The sequence below is a fragment of the Manis javanica genome, chromosome 12, assembly GCF_040802235.1.
Source record: "Manis javanica isolate MJ-LG chromosome 12, MJ_LKY, whole genome shotgun sequence".
Classification (NCBI taxonomy): domain Eukaryota; kingdom Metazoa; phylum Chordata; class Mammalia; order Pholidota; family Manidae; genus Manis; species Manis javanica.
Genome location: NC_133167.1, coordinates 47,695,002 through 47,715,577, shown reverse-complemented (window position 1 = coordinate 47,715,577; position 20,576 = coordinate 47,695,002). Strand labels below are relative to the sequence as shown.

The following is a 20,576-nucleotide window of genomic DNA, read 5'->3' as shown; positions in this document are numbered from 1 at the left end:
ATCAACATAGTATGATGCTGTAAAATCACTACTTGTCTTCTCTGTGTTGCACAGCCCTCCCTGTGCCCCCCCACACTATACATGCTAATCGTAATGCCCCCTTTCTTTTTTCCTGCCCATATCCCTCCCTTCCCACCCGTCCTCCCCAGTCCCTTTCCCTTTGGTAACTGTTAGTCCATTCTTGGGTTCTGTGATTCTGCAGCTGTTATGTTCCTTCAGTTTTCTTTTGTTCTTATACTCCACATATGAGTGAAATCATTTGGTACTTGTCTTTCTCTGCCTGGCTTATTTCACTAAGCATAATACCCTCTAGCTCCATCCATGTTGTTGCAAATGGTAGGATCTGTTTTTTTTTTTATAGCTGAGTAATATTCCATTGTGTATATATAAACATCTCATTTTAGAGGGAAAAAAAGATTTACTGCTTTCAGCTGAAAGACCAGAACAGAGGCACTGTGTGTTATATAAGGACAGTGTCCTGGCTGTGGCTCAAGAGACTACTGGGACTACTGAGTAGCCCCTTTTCTTTACTATCACACTGTTTTTGTAGGCTGAGTATCTAGTTATCCTGATATAATCAAGGCAATCAAGGAGAACGTTGGGTCTCATGCTCTTGTGGATCTGTTGATCCTTAAATGGATAGTTACAAACATCCCCCCCCCACTTTTTTTTTTTGCATAATTGGAAGCTAGACATTCAAAATGTTTTCTAGTCATTCCTGTCACTTGATCATTCTAGCATGCAGAGGTGACATCAGCAATTGTTAGGCGTTAGACAGCATGGCAAGTTTGGAGTTGGAAGCTGTGAGTATCCTTTGTGAATGCAACATTGTGTCATTGGCATCACATGATGGCTTAGAAGAGAACAAGAAATTGAGTTTGTAGAACAAGCTTGGGTAGACAATCTCTACTCTTTATCTCTGGCAGAGACAGCTCCCAAAGGTTTAGAAGGCTGAAGGGCTATTTGCACAGATAGAAAAATGAACTTACTAAGGAGGATAGATTTACCACCCCTGTCATTTACAAATGGTAAATGCTGTGCTTTTGTATGGATATGAATGTGTGTGCCAAGAGACTGAAAATCTCCTTCAGATAATCCTTGGGTCAGCATATGGGGTAACAACAGATTGAATCCTGAGTATGAATCTATCTTTTATTCTAAGTGAGCTGAGACCCTTTGCAAGAGGGGGTATTTTAGGTTCTGACATTTCCCAACTAGGATTTCAGTTATGAGATTTCATTTCAGAGATAGACCTTAGCATCTAGGGCAAGGGATTACTGATTCTGCATTCATGTTATCATTGGTCTAGAGGAAGTTACATTTTGCACAAAATTCTTATCTAAAATCTGTTGATATGATTTATGAGATTTTACAGGCTGTGGGGCAGCTAACCTAAACAAACCATTTATGGGAAGTACCAAAGAGGAATTTTGGTTGATTGGTGTGCCAACTGGAGTCAGCATGTTTTGATATCATCTTATTTTTCTCAATATCATTCTTTGTTGGTTAGGAGAACTCATAATAATTCTTAGACTCATGGTTGGGAGTCCTTTCTTAAAGGACCAGATAGAAAATATTTTTATTACAGGCCATATGGTCTCTCTTGCAAGTACTTAGCTCTAGCTGCTGTTTTAACACAAAAGCAACCACAGACAGTATGCAAATAAATGGGCTTTGTTATATTCCAATAAATCTTTATTAATGAAAGCAGACAGTGAGCCATAATTTGGTGACCCTTTCTCTCATCTCATGACTATACTTTACTAAATCCCAGAGAAGTGTTTGGCTAAAGGTTACATAATGACCAGCTTGAGACAGAAATCTAGATATTTTCCTTTCTACTCCATTAAAATTTTTTAAAGAATTGTCTAAATTATTAAATAGCTACAAAAGAATATTCATTACATATATAGAAGGTATAAAAAATAACAATCAAATGAGCATCTGTGTAACCATCACAGTCAGTTTAAGGAAAAGAAAATTACCATTTCCTTTGAAAATCTGGGTGTGACCCTCCTCAGTCCCTTACCTTTTTCTCTGCATCCCAGAGTCATATGCCTGAATTTTGCATCCTTTATTCCCTTGTTTTTCTTCATGGTTTCACCTATGTATACATGTTCTTCTTGTAGGGTTTAAATGTTATTCTTAGATGGTTTTATTTGATTTCTGTAGTATTAGAAAAGTTTAGAAAAAGATAGCCAAATCTTGCTTAGTGGATAGCTGCAGATTTCTCTGTTGGTTTATTCTTGGCAATATGCTGAGAAGGTTCAGGAAGCCAGAGTAGAGTGCCTACAGTACCTAACTTTAATTTACTTTATTGCCTATTCTTGGGTTTTTCATGCCAGAGGGGAGAATGTCATGGGCTGACAGACAAGTGTAGGAGTTAGTGGCTTTCTCCTCCCACCCCTCTTCCTGAGGAAATTGCTGTGGTAAATCAGGGCTGTTTCTAGGAATGACAACATCTATTGGTCTGAGAGTGATTTTATCTTTGAAGTAAATGCACATGGTGGTACCATAACTTTTCCATGTTATATTAATTGGAAAAGTTTTTTTTTTGAATATCAACAAGAATGTTTTTATTGATAACGTACAATTTCAAATTTAAGAGTAATTTTATAATTTGGCTGTCTTATTTAAAGAAAGGTCCATAAATGAAAGGAGATGAAGGACTATGGCTTTTATGTATTACTCCACAGATCATTAGTAAGTGGTAAGACTGGTAGCCATCACCTTAACCAAGTGATCAAACTTGCAGTACTAGTAGTGGTCCAGCCTGACTTTCTGGCCTCCTGATGTGCTGTCCTATGAAACACACATCACCACCTATGAAATATTCTTGCTAAAAATGTTTAACCTGAATCAGAGCAATCCTCTAGGCTAATTTCCTGTAACTATTTATAGGAAATACAGGGGCTGAAGGAACAAGTTAAATGACGAGAGGAATCAAATTAGGCAAATCTGGAAAAGTTTTTTTAAAGAAAATTTGTTTGTGGCATATAGTAAACAAAAAGGTCAACCTCAAGTGTAATGTTTGATCATCAATAAAAACATAACTAGTTCTATTTGTGAATATTAGATATTAGAATGTGATTTAGATGGATACATTTCCTTGCATTCTAGGTACCCAAAATGTTTTTAGATTCTAATTTTCTGGAACATGCCTTCAGTGACTTTGTAGGAAACCATTTTTGTGACTTACTTACCCAAATTCTCTGATTTTTTTCTCTTTTTGTACATCTGTAGATGATTTGCCTGGCTCACTATAAACTATTCCACAGGGATAGTGAAAAATTTGAGCTGATTCTCCACATACCTTCACCTAGTCCCCTGAGATGACTGGTTTGTGGGTTATAATCTCTGACCATGGCATGGGATGAAAAGAATTGGGGTTTTGCTATGAGAGGCTGGCTCCATGCTCTAATATCTCTCTTAATTATCTTAATATATTTTTCAGATTTCCATCCCAATTGCAGCTGCTCTAGTCTATCATTTCATATTCAGTTACTTTAATATCTTCCTAAGAGACCTGTTTGCCTCTTTGTCAGTGGTTCTTAGTTCTGGCTGCACATCGGAATCAGCTGAGAGGTCTAAAAAATACTGATGCCTAGTGCACCCCATGAAGGTTTTGATTTAATTGGTTGAGGGTACTGCCTGAGCAAATTAAAATTATATTATATTTTCGAAAGTTGTCCAGATGAGTCTAATGAACAGCTAAGATTGAGAGCCATTGCTGTAGGACAAGAGGGTCATCTGTTTTGCCCTATTGCCAACATCAGAGCTACTTGCAGTGGAGAATGGATAGGACTTGGGTAATGATAACGTGTTTGAAATGAGGAAGAGGGATGGGTATAAGATGTTGCTCAGATTCTGGGCTTGTTAAGGGACAGATGATGGTGCCATTGTACTGAGATAGCAAAAATAGGCATAATGCTTAAGGGGAGAAAATGGTTCAGTTTTCGATTGAGAATTTGAGCGATCCACGAAACATCTATCTGGAGATAAAAAACATCTAAAATATTATAGCTGACCAAAATTGGAATAGGGGTTTATTCTTTATTGCTAAACATATTAATGAATCCCTGCCAGATGCTTATGGACTTTTGCATAAATATTTCTGCCAATAGAGAATGAATTACTCATTCTATCTTTGAACAGCTTAAATAGTTTGGAAGTCCTTCCTTATGTTGACTTGAGTTTGCCTTGTTCCTAACCTCTATCCCGTGATCCTCTCTTTGCTTTTGGAGCTATTCAAAACAAGTCCACTTTCTCTTCCATGCTTCAGAATAAATTTATTCTGAAATGTTCTTGGTCTTGGGCTCAGGTAAGTTCTTAATTTAACGTGTTTGCACTAGCCATTCTTTCTAACACATCTTCCTACCAAGCCAGCCAAAACATAAATATGAATTAAATACCTTAAGCTTGAGTAGTAAAGGGAATAAGCATTTCCTGATAACATCTTCATCTAAAGACTTTAAATGGTATAACTTTGATTTTTTTAATTTAAGAAATTTCTAATTGAATTATAGTTTGTATACAATATTATATTGGTTTCACATGAACAACTTAGTGATTCAACAATACTATACATTTTTAAATGCTCACTATGATCAGTGTAGTTACCATCTGTCAGCATACAAAGATATTACATTATTATGAGCTATATTCTCTATTAAATATCAGAACTCTTTTTAAAAAACTATATGTTTGCACTGTAGAGGAGGTAATATTCTTCTATGAAAAACATTTTTTCCTTCTGTATCCCATCATATTTAAAAGACAACTAGGTTTAAAAGTAGAAAATTTATGTAAAATGCATTACACTTTGTTGAATAAAATGATCACCTACTGTTATCTTACATTTTTATTTCAGTGTGGAGAAACATTTGACTTCTTCGTTTCAAGAGTGAAGACAGTGGTCACTGAAAAATCTTTAAAACTTTAGAAGAGTATAGTCACTGAAAAAAAGGCTAAACATGAAATTTTAGCTATTCTTCTTGTGGAAGATTTAATCTTCAAGGATAAATGTGGCATTTAGTTTCCCACTATTTCTGTTCCAGAAAGAATGTATACATTTGCATAACTGATCTCCCTTTTCTTTCCTAGGAAACTGTTTTGAGCCAAAATTTGTTTTGATCATGTTTCATACACCATGGAATTGGAGAGTCTCCTTTAAGTGCTTGGCAGAGCCAGGACTTATTTCTGTATATGGCTGGAAAAACCTTTGTTGCTCATTCTGACCTGAGAGAATGTTATTAAAAGTTCATTCCTGAGTTTTTGGCAGTGGGCAAAGGAGCAGCAGTGGGCACTGAAAAGTTGTGCCTGGAAGAACTAAGGTTTGCTCCAACACAGAGGGCTGGCTGTGTGTTCTGAGAACGGTTCCTAGGTGTCCTTGATCACTCTCTATAGCACTTCATGGGCATCTGTGGGTGGTGGCTTTTGATTCCCTCCTGGCCTACTTCCTGCTCATGACCTGGGGAAGCCCTGTGAGCATACTTTAAAGAGATGAATCAAGGCAATGCCTAATCTCCTGAGTCATAACCAGAGGCTCCTCAGTTACTCTCTGAGAATGGGAACTGTTTACCTCAGCGCTGCCTCTCTGAGGGGATATTTGGAATTTTGGATGGTGGCCCGGAATTTCAGAGTGGAGTTCTCTAGGGAAAAGTTGTGCTGGTAGCAGTCAGCTTATAAAGTTTATACTGTCTGCCCTTTGTTAAGGGTCATATGATGTAGTAGTAAATGTTCTTTGGGAAAGTGAAAAACACAGAAGACCTCCAGTTCTGGCTTTGTGTGTACTGTGACCTCCAGACATCAGTATGGGGAAATGAGAAGAGAACCCTGTGCCTTTCCTTCCATCCCCACCTATTACAGGTCTGGGCTTTCGAGCTCATCTTCAAGTCAGAGTTAACTGTTTCACCAGTGTTTGAACCTTGGTCCTCACTTAAGTATGGAATTTTGGTCAAGTTAATTTGCTTCTTTGGACTAGTTGTCCTAATCTGTAAAAGGGAGTTAAACAATGCCTATTGCACAAGATTTTAGGTGGGTAATAAATGAGATTAGGTGGGTTAATGTGTATAAAGTACTTAGTAAATTTTCTTAGGAAAGCATGTGTTTTTCATCAAAAGAGCCTGAACTTTGGAACCATTCACATTTGGGTTCCGTCCCGTTCTGTTCTTGCCTAGCTGCATCATCTCTAATAAAGACATTCTGTTATCCCTAGCTTCATTCTTTGTAAAGCTATATCATCCTCAGAGGGTTGTTTCAAGACTTATGTGGACCATCTTACCCTACTTGGGCAGGAATAGTAGGCACTCAACAGATATTAGCTCCATTTCTCATTCCCTTTCTCCAAAGGCTTTTCCCAAGCCCTCCCTCCACCTCACCACTCCTCAGACACAAGTATTCCTTCTCTTGCCCTTTCAGCATCTTTGTTTTTGTTTATATTCTTACCTCATAACTTGTTTCATTCTGTTCCTTGTTGTATGTCTGCCTCTTCTCCACTTGATGTCAGTTACTTGGAAGCAGAGTCTTCATCTATGTTCCAATAGGCCTCGGATATAGAACCACATTCCTTTCTTCCCAGCAACCTGGAAAAAAACCCTTGAATTCTCTTAAACTTGAATTCCTAGTTAATTGAAAGTTCACTTCTTAGTCTTTTCTGTCAACTCAAATATCCTGCAATAAATTAGTAGAGAAATTAATTGCTTTGTGTTCAGTGTAATGCATATTACATCTGGTATTTACTTTAGAAGTCCAATAACTTTCTCTCCGCTGTTGCTCTGCAAAGCTGTAAGAAATACTAGAATAAATAAAGACTACCCATAAATGAATGCTTTATACTTTTATATAAAATTAATGGACTTGGTCTTCACTTAAAACAAAGCTGACACATATTGTAAAATGAACCATAAGCCAGAATGTTGATATTTTGGGTACAATGCCTTGTTTATAAGGCCCTAAGAGGCACAATCAATATTTGTGATATTGATTCAGTCATAGTTTACTAAGAGTTTCACAATTTGAAAAAGAGAAGCTTCTGAGAGAATATAATCAGATTTTCTTCAAGAATAGAAAAATATCAGGTTTCCTTCAGAGATTATAAAAGTTTAAATACAAATTAAAAGTTCATGGCACAGTGTATTTTATTTGCCTTTGGAAAATTGTCCATTGCTTGCAGATATCATGAGCATTAGATAGGAAGAATTCAGGAGTTCCTGATACTGTTAATCATTTGCCTCTTTCCCTTTCTGCTTTCTCTAGTGTCCTGTTCATTTTGTGTGGAATGCATAATATCCTGAGTCTGATACCTGAACACTTTTAGAATATAGTGTTGATTGGAACAACAGATCAAGAAAAAGTTTTTGGTAAAATATTGGGCATTTGCTCAATGACCTGTAACATTGACTGTGCCTTTTGTTCCAGTCTCCAGTGTCTGCTGCCCGAGTCCCAGCCAGAACAAGCCCCCCTGGAATGCATTCCTTGCATGCATAGCAATCTCTGGAAAGTTTGCTTTTGAAGAAAATGGAAAGAGGTGTTTTAACTTCATATATCTTAACACTTCCAGGGCTATTTCCTTTATTTCATTATTAATACAAATAAAAATTAAATATAAAATAATTTAATGACCCTTTAGGCCTCATTGAAAATAAATTTGAGTGGCAGCATTGGACATTTTGGACAAAATTGGACAAAATTGAGTGGCTAAGGGAATACTGAAGTTCTATTCATTCCCTTGCTATCGCATGGTGAGATAGTTGAAGAAAATGGTCTGTGTGTGAACCATCAGCCTGGTTTTCTGACTAGGCAAGGAATTTTAAACCTTACCCTCTTTTCCTGGGCTTCATATTTTAGTTTGAGAAAGGTTCTTTGAGTTTAACGATGTAAAGTGAAATACATAGAGGGAAAATAATGGGAGCAAAGCTGAAACTGTACCTTTTAGCCTAAAGGATAGGAAATGAATAGCCTTCCCTGTGGTGTGATGTCATGGGTGCTCCCTACTCTTCTGGGGTCAAGGGTAGCTTTTACTTAATAGGCAAAAATACCTATGTGAAAAGGCTTGGAAGTTTTTCATGTAGATATTAATCCTATTTGGTACTCCAAATGCTGCTTTGCCAAGTTATGAGTCCCATATCCTAATAAGGTTGCAAATTATGTTCTCCATCAATGATACTCAGCTGTGGAAAAGCTTTCTTAGCATAAAGTGTAAGCAAAATAAAAGCCCCAACAAACAGCAAGCATTTTACAGGGATGTTTCAAACTGATCTAAGCTAGTGTGTTAAGTAGGACTATTAGGTTCCTTTTGATAGATGATAATTACCAGTAGTTAGGGGCAGACAAAAATTAGCTTCTCCACTACACTCCCCTCCCAGGTTGCAGTGAAAGTAACACTTGACCAAAGTCCATCACACAAGTTTTGGATATTTTAAGATAAACGTTTATTAGGCAACTTGTTCTATAAACTTGAGGAAGTTGCAAGTGATCAAGGAAGAAATGCTTTGTCTGCACATTGTATGATAGGTTTACTCAAGGCAGATAGATGGTATTCTAGGGACAGGTAACTCTTTCCCAGAATCCTCCAAACCTATGGATAGACACAGTATTGGTAAGGGATTGATTAGCTTTTGATGCTGTCTTGGAGTGTGGAGGTGGAAGTCTTCTAGGTTCTTATGTCCTTTCCATGCAAGGGTAGGGAGTTTCTCTAATGTTTTCCAATTAGTGCACGTATCTTGAATATCACTACTTTTGCCAATGTCATTTCTACTAGATAACAATCCATGATTTCCACTATGAAAAAAAAAAACCCAAATTCTAATCATTATTTCAAGTAGTGAGGCCTCTGGTTGTGACCAGAGAGAAAGAAATTTATCTTGTTGGATTTAAGAGGTAGATAAAGGAGTATTTGTTTAAAACACTGTTGGGATATGGAACTCTTCCCAAGAAGCCAAAATACCACTTAGAGTTCCAGAGACCCTTAATTCATGTATTGGCCACACTCCCTCGCTTGTGGTTCACTTAACAATTCCATCATCCTAATGAGAATGAAGGGATTGATTGGTGTTCAGAAGAGATTTAGTCTTCAAATAATCTGCTAACTTTTTTTTTTTTATGTTTGAAAACAATAGCGGTTCACATGATTAAAGCTGATCTCCAGGATCATCCAGTAAAAGAAGTAATGGCACAGCCAACAATGTGAACTAAAGTAGCAGGATTTGTATGTACAGAATTCCATGTTACAGAAATGCCAAATCTTACTTCCTGCTCATATTTAAATGGGCAGTGAGTTCAGAAGGGACTTGAAGTGTCAAGTGTGAAAGAAAGAGGAGAAATAGTCAAAAGATTCTCTTTCCAGGAACTCTGTGGGTAAAGAGAAGTTTTCAATCAAATGCAATTTTACTTTCTAGAAGGATATTAAAAAGAAAAGAAAAGTCCTGGTGACAGTAGGCTGTGGAGAGTTCAGCTGAATGGTGCTGAGGGCTAAGCAGAGGAAGGTAGAACTTCTTTTTTCTTAAGAGCATGTGCTCCTTTCACACAAGGGCTGTTTGATAGCTTTAGTTCCTACAATTCAGGAACCTGGTAGGCATAGGTCTATGCTGCCTGTGGGCATATAACTGCTGTGAGCTGGAGATGCTGAAACCTCCCTTTGTGCAAAGCATTGCATTTTTTTGAGGCAAGGACTGTGCCCTCTCTATATCTTAGTTCTTCTGTGTCTTACTCATTAGCAGCTGATCTACTAAAGCAGATTTTTTCTCCTATGGTGCATTTATCCCTTATACCATTTGCTGTAATGATATTTCTACATAGTGTGAAAATATTGATGTTCTTGGAAATTCCACCTTCTTGCCAATTCTGATGTTCATTTTGTCTTTGAAACCCCTATTAATTGACTTCCTTTATGGTTGTCAGTAGTTCTGTTCTGAAATATTTTGCCTTTCTGGCACATGGTAAGATTGCATTTCCTGCTTCCTTTGAGGTTTGGCATAGCCACATGACTTTCGATGACCAATGAAATAAGAGAGGAAATGATTTTTGTTCCTCTCTGGAGGACATTTTTAAGAGCTGGCATGAGGTTTGTCACATTACTTTCCCTGCTTTCATGAGTGAGGAATTATCTGTGTCTGTATGCCTAGTGCAGGCATCCTAATACAAATGTCTTTCTACCTTTTCTATGCCTAGTCTTCTGAGTGGCTATGAAGAGCAGAGCCCCTCTAATGACCTGGACTTGTTGCATGAATGAGAAATAAACTTTAATTGTGTTAAGTCACTGGAAGAAAAATTACATAAGTTTGTAAGTCAGATTGCTCAAGCTTGAACCTTGCCTAGACTGTTTTCTAGTTTTGTGATCTTGGGCAAGCCACTTCACTTCTCTGTTTTGATTTCTTCATGTGTAAAATGAGGATAATAATAAGAATCTTGTGATGATGAAAAAAGATAATATATGCCATCCCTAGACATGGAGTTAATGACAACTGGTCTGTGTTTATAGTTTGGCCTTTTTGATACAGTAACTCAAAATTTATTTCAAATTAAACTTTTGAATATATTAAGTGCAATGCTGTTCAGAACAGCACAGCTAATCCTACAGGGTGGTGTCATAGGGACAGCTGTTCCACAGACTGTCTTAGAATGTTCCCTGGGAGGCTCACTTGTATCATCTTTCTCTCTAGTGCTTTTGATGTTAAGTGGTTTGGGCGACAGGAGGAAAATGGATACCACATTGTAGTATGAGATGCTACATTAGTGACAGGCAGAGGACAGAGTGCCTAAGGAAGACAGATTTCTTTCTTGAAATTGGAAATTGTTACTGTTTTTCTAGCTTCTGAAATGGTATGCCCATCTTTTCTTTATTATTAACCAAATGGCTGCTTCATTTTATTGTAACATTTCTGCTACGTGAAACAACTGAAATTAATGAAATGTCTGCAAAATAAAGTAAGTGTACAATGAAATATGCAGAAAGCATGTAAGGTTGCTCACAAAGGTTAATGCATACTCAAACTATTATAGTTATTATGGACAGTGTCTAGTGTAAAAAGATACACTTGCTATGGTCTTGTGCCTTTCAGAAGAATATATATATAACTAAGAATGGAATAAGTTGGCGTATTTTCTGTAAATTTGCTGCAGCTTTTTTCTAAAAGGGGACAAATATCCAGCATTATTTGCAAGCCAGTTTAATATTCACTGCAAACCAAAGCACATAAACTTTTTATATTCTGATTTATGAGCAGGTTAATTTCCCAGCTGAATGAAAAAGGACATAGAGATGAAATTGAAGCTATTTTTATGTCTTTAGTATCTAGTGATTGTATTTCTTCTGAAAAGTTGTTTTAAATTGAACAGTCCTAAGTGTCTCAGTCCATTTGGACAACCATAACAGAATGCTGTAACCTGGGTGGCTTACAAACAACATACATTTACTTCTCAAACTTCTGGAAGCTGGGAAGTCCAAGATCAAGGCTCTGACAGATTTGAATTATTATATTAATTCAAATGCCACCAGATTTGCTTGCTGGTGACAGCCTGCTTCCTGGTTCATAGATGGCTGTGTTCTTGCTTTAACTGCATAGGGCAAAGGGAGTGGGGGAGCTCTGGAGCCTCTTTTGTAAGGGCAATAATTCCATTCATGAGGACTCTGTGCTCATGACCTAATATAGCCTCCCAAAGACCTCACCTACAAATACCACCACATTAGATGTTAGGTTTCAACATAGGAATTTTGAGGGGACACGAAAAGTCTGTAGCAGCACGCCACTCAGTTTATATTAGGCATCTATCATTTGCCTGGAACATATGAAGTAGAAAAATAACAGGCACCTTTATTAATGGGGGTGTAATAATTTTCAAAGTTTGGGGATGAAAAGTTTTTAGGCGTGGCACTAATGTATGCCTTGATTATAAATATTGGCATGTATAAAATGTACTCACCTACTTTGGAGAGATGTAAATTTCTAATAAAGGCAATGTAATTTAATTACACAGATAAATGTTGAAAAATAAAAATATAAATAAAATATTAGAAATAAGTAAACATAACAACAAAGCAAAACTGAAGGAACAAACAGCAGCAGACTCACAGACTCCAAGAAGGGACTAGCAGTTGCCAAAGGGGAGTCATGGGGGAGGGTGGATGGGGAGGGAGGGATAAGGGGATTGAGGGGTATCATGATTAGTGCACATGGTTTGGGGGCAGTTCATGGGGAAGACTGTAGCACAGAGAAGACAAGTAATGACTTTGTGGAATCTTACTACACTGATGGACAGTGACTTCAATGGGGTATGAGGGACTTGATAGTATGGGTAAATGTAGCAACCACAATGTTTTTCATGTGAAACCTTCATAAGAGTGTATATCAATGATACCTTAATAAAAAATTAATAATAAATAAATAAATAAGTAAGCAAGCTTTCCTTTAGCTTGTGCTTGGAAAAACATACCTGTCCTTACCCACCAAGATCTCTGTTTTAGTCACTTCATTTCTATCCACGTTCCCACCTCTGTGCTTTTGGTCACACTGCCTCTCCACATGAAAAGCACTTCTTTGAGCTTAACATACAACAGAAATTGTATATTTTTTCCAAAATATCAGCTGATTTCTCTGGCCCACACTGATGTTTCTCAGGATTTCTACAATTCTACAAATCTACAAAATCTACAAATCTTAGTAATTTATAACCTATTATGCAATCTTGTGTTATTATCTTTATATTTCATGTTTCTGTGTTTATTCCCCATTGCATTTGGGCTGTGTTATTTCATGGAAGCACCCTAAATACAGAATTTTGGGCACTGAGAGAGATGTCAAATGCAGGTTGATGGATGAATTCTAATTGTTGGGGAATTGAAAGCACTTACATCATAATAGAAAAACATCTTTTTAGGTGAGTCTTCCATTGGTTTTGACAATGGAGGAAGCTCTGACAGATTACCTTTAGATTTGCGTTCATTTTAACTGTGGTAAATTCTAACAACAACAACAATAATGGTAGCAGCTAAAATTTATATAGTGCTTACTCTGCCATGCATTATTTAAAGTATTTTACAATCTCATTCTATCTAATCCTCATAACAGTCCCATGAGCAATACTATTATTGTCGACACTTTACAGACAAGGCAACTGAAGTACAGAGGACTTAAGCTGTTTCCCGAGGGCCTCACAGTTGAGCTTGACTCCAGGACCATACGTGGAAGCACTGGGCTGACCTACTGTCAGCATGGGGCAGGTGGCAGCTCAAGTAAATATCCTTCTCATTTTGTGACTCATAAGTAGAAAAGTCTTCATTATGTTCTGAGGACTTAAATAGTTGACTAAAACTTCTGAACAATTAAGATTAAACTTTTAGGGTTTCCATAATATTTGGGGATGACCAAAAATTGAATATGAAATTGAGTGAAAGGATTGATTTCTAGCTCTGCTTTTCCTACCAATTTGTTGAAAAATTAGGGCATTAGACCATCCTGGGATGTAGCCTAAAGTAACTATTTTTAAGATGGAAAAAGTGACTTAGAAGTCAAAAGATTAATAATTCCTCTTGACTTTTCAGAAAGTCCTTAATGAGCTTTTGTGAATAGTGACATAATTCTTAATAAGCTGCAATTTATGAACGTACTGGCCAGGAAATTATCAGCAACACATGCAGTCTCCCACACTGAAAACATTGGAGTATTTAGATTAAAAAATCTGTATTTGGGTGATAAAGTAAAAAATATAAAACAAATTTTTCAGAGTTCTGGAGGACTCATTTATATGCCATCAAAGTGTTTTGAGGAAGTTTTGAAAATCAGTTGTCTAAAAAATATCAATTAGCTTGAATTTTGGGTGGATAGCTCAGTTTAAGCCAGGGGATTGCTTAATCAATCAAATCATCAATATTCAGCTTCTGGGAAGAAACTTCTTCCCAAGAGAATACAGTAGACTCTTGGCTTTGCGAGATTTAACATTTTCACCTTCCAGTGTTTGGGAGTAGGCCTTAAGCACTGAAATATGGTGATTTATAATTCTGTCAAATCATAAATATGACATTGAGAATGCAATGCTGGTTTGCTGGAGCCAGTCACAGCAAAGGAGAGCCTGTACCCACATCTTCTCAAGTGTGTATATTATAGAGGAAATGATGCTATTTTGGTAATTATAAAAGCTGAGGACACTCATCACAAATGTTCACAATTTATTGTCCTTAACTTACAATTTTTCCCATTCTCTCACTTTCCCTCACTCACTCATTGCGTGCCATTTGTCATGAGCCTCTTCTCATTTTGATCTCTCTTCTTACCAATGGCTGGATTTTTCAACTCACTTTCAAATACTCTGAAGTATAATATTTAAAGTCATTTCTTTTCACAACACATCCATTTTCTTCTGTATTCCAAACACATACTGAATCAAACTGAATCTTATTTTGAAGGTTGTTTTCCATTGAATTCAAACTATGTTGTGTTTCCATTAAGGTTTTTGCTTTGTCTTTGCTTTCTCTCTCATCTTTATGAATCCTTATTTGTTGCTCTACAGCATGTGTGAATTTCCTGTTCACAGCATGTCGTATAACTTGTCAGACTTCGGTGGGTTGTTTGTGATTTTTTTTTTCTCTACAGAATCTTTTCTTTCTTTCTTTTTTTTGTTTTGAGAGGGCATCTCTCATATTTATTGATCAGATGGTTGTTAACAACAATAAAATTCTGTATAGGGGGGTCAATGCTCAATGCACAATCATTAATCCATCTCAAGCCTAGTTCTCGTCAGTCTCCAACCTTCTGAAGCATAACGAACAAGTTCTTACATGGTGAACGAATTCTTACATAGTGAATAAATTCTTACATGGTGAACAGTACAAGGGCATTCATCACAGAAACTTTCAGTTTTGATCACGCATTATGAACTATAAGCAATCAGGTCAAATATGAATATTCGTTTGATTTTTATACTTGATTTATATGTGGATCCCACATTTCTCCCTTTATTATTATTATTATATTTATTTTTAATAAACTGCTGAAGTAGTAGGTAGATGCAAGATAAAGGTAGACAACATAGTTTAGTGTTGTAAGAGAGCAATTATAGATGATCAGGTGTGTGCCTGTAGACTATGTGCTAATCCGAGCTCGACAAGGGCAATAAAACATTCATGGATGCAGAAGCTTTCTCTGAACACAGGGGGAGGTGAGGTTCTAAGCTTCACCACTGTTGTTCCCCAATTTCTCACCTGATGGCCCCCCTGCGACTGTGCCTGTCTTAGGTTGTTCCTCCCTTGAGGAATCTTACCCGTCTCTGGCTAACCAGTCATCTTCCGGGGCCATACAGGAAGATGTAAAGTTGGTAAGTGAGAGAGAAGCCATATTGTTTGAAAAGGTTAGCTTTTTACTTCTCTGCAGATTTATGCCCTGTGGCTTGTATGCCCAGCACTTGTCTCGAGGTATCTTTACCACCTGGAGGAATTATGATACTCGGTAAATTCGATATGAGGCACGAATTCTATTTAAGGGTTGTAATTAGGAAGGAAGAAGAAAAGCTATAGAGGTAGCAGATGGAAGAAAACATGGGAGGATTGATTATTTCTTTGACATATCTTCTTGTAGAGTACCTTAAGTATGTATAGGTTTTAAACTACTAACGAACTTGCGCACACATATTAACATAATAGGAATATGGTGACATAAACAAAGCAAATCTATAATTACCATCCATCTCCAGTGAAGCCAAGAAAACCATTTAGGCACCCTAGGCGTTTGTGAAAATTAGTCTATGATATGATGGATATTGTCCAACTGTACTTGAACAGTCTGAGACAAATCAGACAAATTAAAGCAACCCATTTCTGGGATCTGTTCACATCCCATATATTCTTTTAACCGTAGATAGTCTATAGTCGTAAGATTTTGGAGCGGTACAACTTGCACCCCTCCCAACTCCTGATTGAGTTACAACAGTACAGATTCGGTCAAATTCGTTGTCTCACTGTATGCACATACCAGCCTAGACATCTCCCTTCTCATTCCAATGGCAAGTCCAGGAAACAGTGGGGTGGACGCAGCCACAACCGCAACATCGCCCAGATCCCTGTGGAGGCTTTTTGATGATCATCCCCCGGCATGAGTCCTCCAGAGAGTGCTGATGCCGGAAGCTCCTCCTCATATCGTATCTTAGTTCATTTTCTGGGTATCCAAGCTAGGCCTTGATCTTCTGCATAGAAACAAACAGACCCTTTGCCCACACTTTGACATGCCATCTATACCACTGTGTAGAACTCATTGGAGGTCAGCACACAGGAACTGCTTTATTTATTTATTTATTTTTTATTAAGAGAAAGGAATATTATCAGAAAAGAGTACCTCCATAGCTGATCATCTGACACCCTTTAAGTGATCAACATTAAGGATATTTAAAGCATGCGTTAATCCTTGATTTACCAATTGTTTTATCCTATCAAGGAGTAATCCCCCTTTTCTTTCTTTCTTTTTTCTTTTTAATCTTTAATCTACACTTACATGAAGAATACTATGTTTACTATGCTCTCCCCTATATCAGGTCCCCCCTAAAAACCACCTTACGGTCACTGTCCATCAACATAGCAAAATGTAGAATCACTACTTGTCCTCTCTGTGTGGTAGAGCCCTCCCTCCCCTTTTTCCATAGCCCCCATGCATGCTAATCTTAATACCCCATTCTTCTTCCTCCCGCTTATCCCCACCAGCCCACACATCCTCCCCAGTTCCTTTCCCTTTGGTACCTGTTAGTCCATTTTTGGGTTCTGTAATTCTGCAGCTGTTCTGTTTCTTCAGTTTTTCCTTTGTTCTTATACTCCTCAGATGAGTGAAATCATTTGGTATTTCTCTTTCTCTGCTTGGCTTATTTCACTGAGCATAATACTCTCCAGCTCCATCCATGTTGCAGCAAATGGTAGGATTTTTCCTCTTCTTATGGCTGAGTAGTATTCCATTGTGTATATGTACCACATCTTCTTTATCCATTCATCTACCAATGGACATTTAGGTTGCTTCCAATTCTTGGCTATTGTAAATAGTGCTGCGATAAACATAGGGGTGCATCTGTCTGTCTCAAACTTGATTGCTGCATTCTTAGGGTAAATTCCTAGGAATGGAATTCCTGGGTCAAATGGTAGGTCTGTTTTGAGCATTTTGATGAACCTCCATACTGCTTTCCACAATGGTTGAACTAATTTACATTCCCACCAGCAGTGTAGGAGGGCTCCCCTTTCTCCACAGCCTTGCCAACATTTGTTGTTGTTTGTCTTTTGTATGGCAGCTATCCTTACTGGTGTGAGGTGATACCTCATTGTACTTTTAATTTGCATTTCTCTGATAATTAGCGATGTGGAGCATTTTTTCATCTGCCTCTTGGCCATCTGTATTTCTTTTTTAGAGAACTGTCTGTTCAGTTCCTCTGCCCATTTTTTAATTGGGTTATTTGTTTTTTGTTTGTTGAGGCATGTGAGCTCTTTATATATTCTGGACGTCAAGCCTTTATTGGATCTGTCATTTTCAAATATATTCTCCCATACTGTAGGGTTCCTTTTTGTTCTATTGATGGTGTCTTTCACTGTACAGAAGCTTTTCAGCTTAATGTAGTCCCACTTGCTCATTTTTGCTGTTGTTTTCCTTGCCCGGGGAGATATGTTCAAGAAGAGGTCACTCATGTTTATGTCTAAGAGGTTTTTGCCTATGTTTTTATCCAAGAGTTTAATGGTTTCATGACTTACATTCAGGTCTTTGATCCATTTTGAGTTTACCTTTGTATATGGGGTTAGACAAAGGTCCAGTTTCATTCTCCTACATGTAGCTGTCCAGTTTTGCCAGCACCATCTGTTGAAGAGACTGTCATTTTGCCATTGTATGTCCATGGCTCCTTTATCAAATATTAATTGACCATATATGTTTGGGTTAATTTCTGGAGTCTCTAATCTGTTCCACTGGGCTGTGGCTCTGTTCTTGTGCCAGTACCAAATTGTCTTGATTACTATGGCTTTGTAGTAGAGCTTGAAGTTGGGGAGTGAGATCCCCCCTACTTTATTCTTCTTTTTCAGGATTGCTTTGGCTATTCGGGGTCTTTGGTGTTTCCATATGAATTTTTGAATTATTTGTTCCAATTCATTGAAGAATGTTGCTGGTAATTTGAGAGGGATTGCATCAAATCTGTATATTGCTTTGGGCAGGATGGCCATTTTGACGATATTAATTCTTCCTAGCCATGAGCATGGGATGAGTTTCCATTTATTAGTGTCCCGTTTAATTCCTCTAAAGAGTGACTTGTAGTTTTCAGAGTATAAGTCTTTCACTTCTTTGGTTAGGTTTATTCCTAGGTATTTTATTCTTTTTGATGCAATGGTGAATGGAATTGTTTTCCTGATTTCTCTTTCTATTGATTCGTTGTTAGTGTATAGGAAAGCTACAGATTTCTGTGTGTTAATATTGTATCCTGCAACTTTGCTGTATTCCGATATCAGTTCTAGTAGTTTTGGAGTGGAGTCTTTAGGGTTTTTTATGTACAGTATCATATCATCTGCAAATAGTGACAGTTTAACTTCTTCTTTACCAATCTGAATTCCTTGTATTTCTTTGTTTTGTCTGATTGCCGTGGCTAGGACCTCCAGTACTATGTTAAATAACAGTGGGGAGAGTGGGCATCCCTGTCTGGTTCCTGATCTCAGAGGAAATGCTTTCAGCTTCTCACTGTTCAGTATAATGCTGGCTGTGGGTTTATCATATATGGCCTTTATTATGTTGAGGTACTTGCCCTCTATTCCCATTTTGCTGAGAGTTTTTATCATGAATGGATGTTGAATTTTGTCAAATGCTTTTTCAGCATCTATGGAGATGATCATGTGGTTTTTGTCTTTGTTGATGCGGTGGATGATGTTGATGGATTTTCGAATGTTGTACTATCCTTGCATCCCTGGGATGAATCCCACTTGGTCATGGTGTATGATCCTTTTGATATACTGTTGAATTCTGTTTGCTAATATTTTATTGAGTATTTTTGCATCTACATTCATCAGGGATATTGGTCTGTAATTTTCTTTTTTGGTGGGGTCTTTGCCTGGTTTTGGTATTAGAGTGATGTTGGCTTCATAGAATGAGTTTGGGAGTATTCCCTCCTCTTCTATTTTTTGGAACACTTTAAGGAGAATGGGTATTATGTCTTCTCTGTGTGTCTGATAAAATTCCGAGGTAAATCCGCACGGCCCCGGGGTTTTGTTCTTGGGTAGTTTTTTGATTACCGTTTCAATTTCTTTGCTCGTAATTGGTTTGTTTAACTTTTGTGTTTCTTCCTTGGTCAGTCTTGGGAGGTTGTATTTTTCTAGGAAGTTGTCCATTTCTTCTAGGTTTTCCAGCTTGTTGGCATATAGGTTTTCATAGTAGTCTTTAATAATTCTTTGTATTTCTGTGGGGTCTGTCGTGATTTTTCCATTCTCATTTCTGATTATGTTGATTTGTGTTGATTCTCTTTTTCTCTTAATAAGTTTGGCTAGAGGCTTATCTATTTTGTTTATTTTCTCAAAGAACCAGCTCTTGGTTTTGTTGATTTTTGCTATTGTTTTATTCTTCTCAATTTTGTTTATTTCTTCTCTGATCTTTATTATGTCCCTCCTTCTGCTGACTTTAGGCCTCATTTGTTCTTCTTTTTCCAGTTTTGAGAGTTGTGATGTTAGACTATTCATTTGGGATTGTTATTCCTTCTTCAGGTGTGCCTGGATTGCTATATACTTTCCTCTTAAGACTGCTTTCGCTGCATCCCACAGAAATTGGGGCTTTGTGTTGTTGTTGTCATTTGTTTCTTTATATTCCTTGATCTCTATTTTGATTTGTTCATTGATCCACTGATTATTTAGTAGCATGTTGTTAAGCCTCCATGTGTTTGTGAGCCTTTTTGTTTTCTTTGTAGAATTTATTTCTAGTTTTATACCTTTGTGGTCTGAAAAATTGGTTGGTAGAATTTCAATATTTTGGAATTTACTGAGGCTCTTTTTGTGAGCTAGTATGTGGTCTATTCTGGAGAATGTTCCATGTGCACTTGAGAAGAATGTGTACCCTGTTGCTTTTGGATGTAGAGTTCTATAGATGTCTATTAGGTCTATCTCTTCTAGTGTGTTGTTCAGTGCCTCTGTGTCCTTACTTATTTTCTGTCTGGTGGATCTACCTTTGGAGTGAGTGGCGTGTTGATGTCTCCTAAAATGAATGCATTGCATTCTATTCCCTCCTTTAGTTCTGTTAGTATTTGTTTCAAATATGCTGGTGCTCCTGTGTTGGGTGCATATACATTTATAATGGTTATATCCTCTTGTTGGACTGAGCCCTTTATCATTATGTAGTGTCCTTCTTTATCTCTTGTTACTTTCTTTGTTTTGAAGTCTATTTTGTCTGATATTAGTACTGCAACCCCTGCTTTCTTCTCACTGTTGTTTGCCTGAAATATGTTTTTCCACCCTTTGACTATTAGTCTGTGCATGTCTTTGGGTTTGAGGTGAGTTTCTTGTAAGCAGCATATAAATTGGTCTTGCTTTTTTATCCATTCTATTACTCTGTGTCTTTTGATTGGTACATTAAGTCCATTTACATTTAGGGTGA

General features: G+C 37.4%; 1 protein-coding gene and 1 long non-coding RNA gene across 7 annotated transcripts in view; both read left to right on the top strand.

Annotated features, from left to right (window-relative positions):
• LOC140845038 (uncharacterized) overlaps window positions 1-15,450 on the top strand; it is a 107,229-nt gene extending 91,779 nt beyond the window's left edge. The window contains exon 3 of the long non-coding RNA XR_012123663.1: window positions 4,871-15,450. This is a non-coding gene — a long non-coding RNA (uncharacterized lncRNA). The remainder of the gene's footprint in view (window positions 1-4,870) is intronic.
• Window positions 1-20,576, top strand: part of PLCL1 (phospholipase C like 1 (inactive)) — a 346,962-nt gene that overhangs the window by 117,193 nt on the left and 209,193 nt on the right. The window lies entirely within an intron of this gene.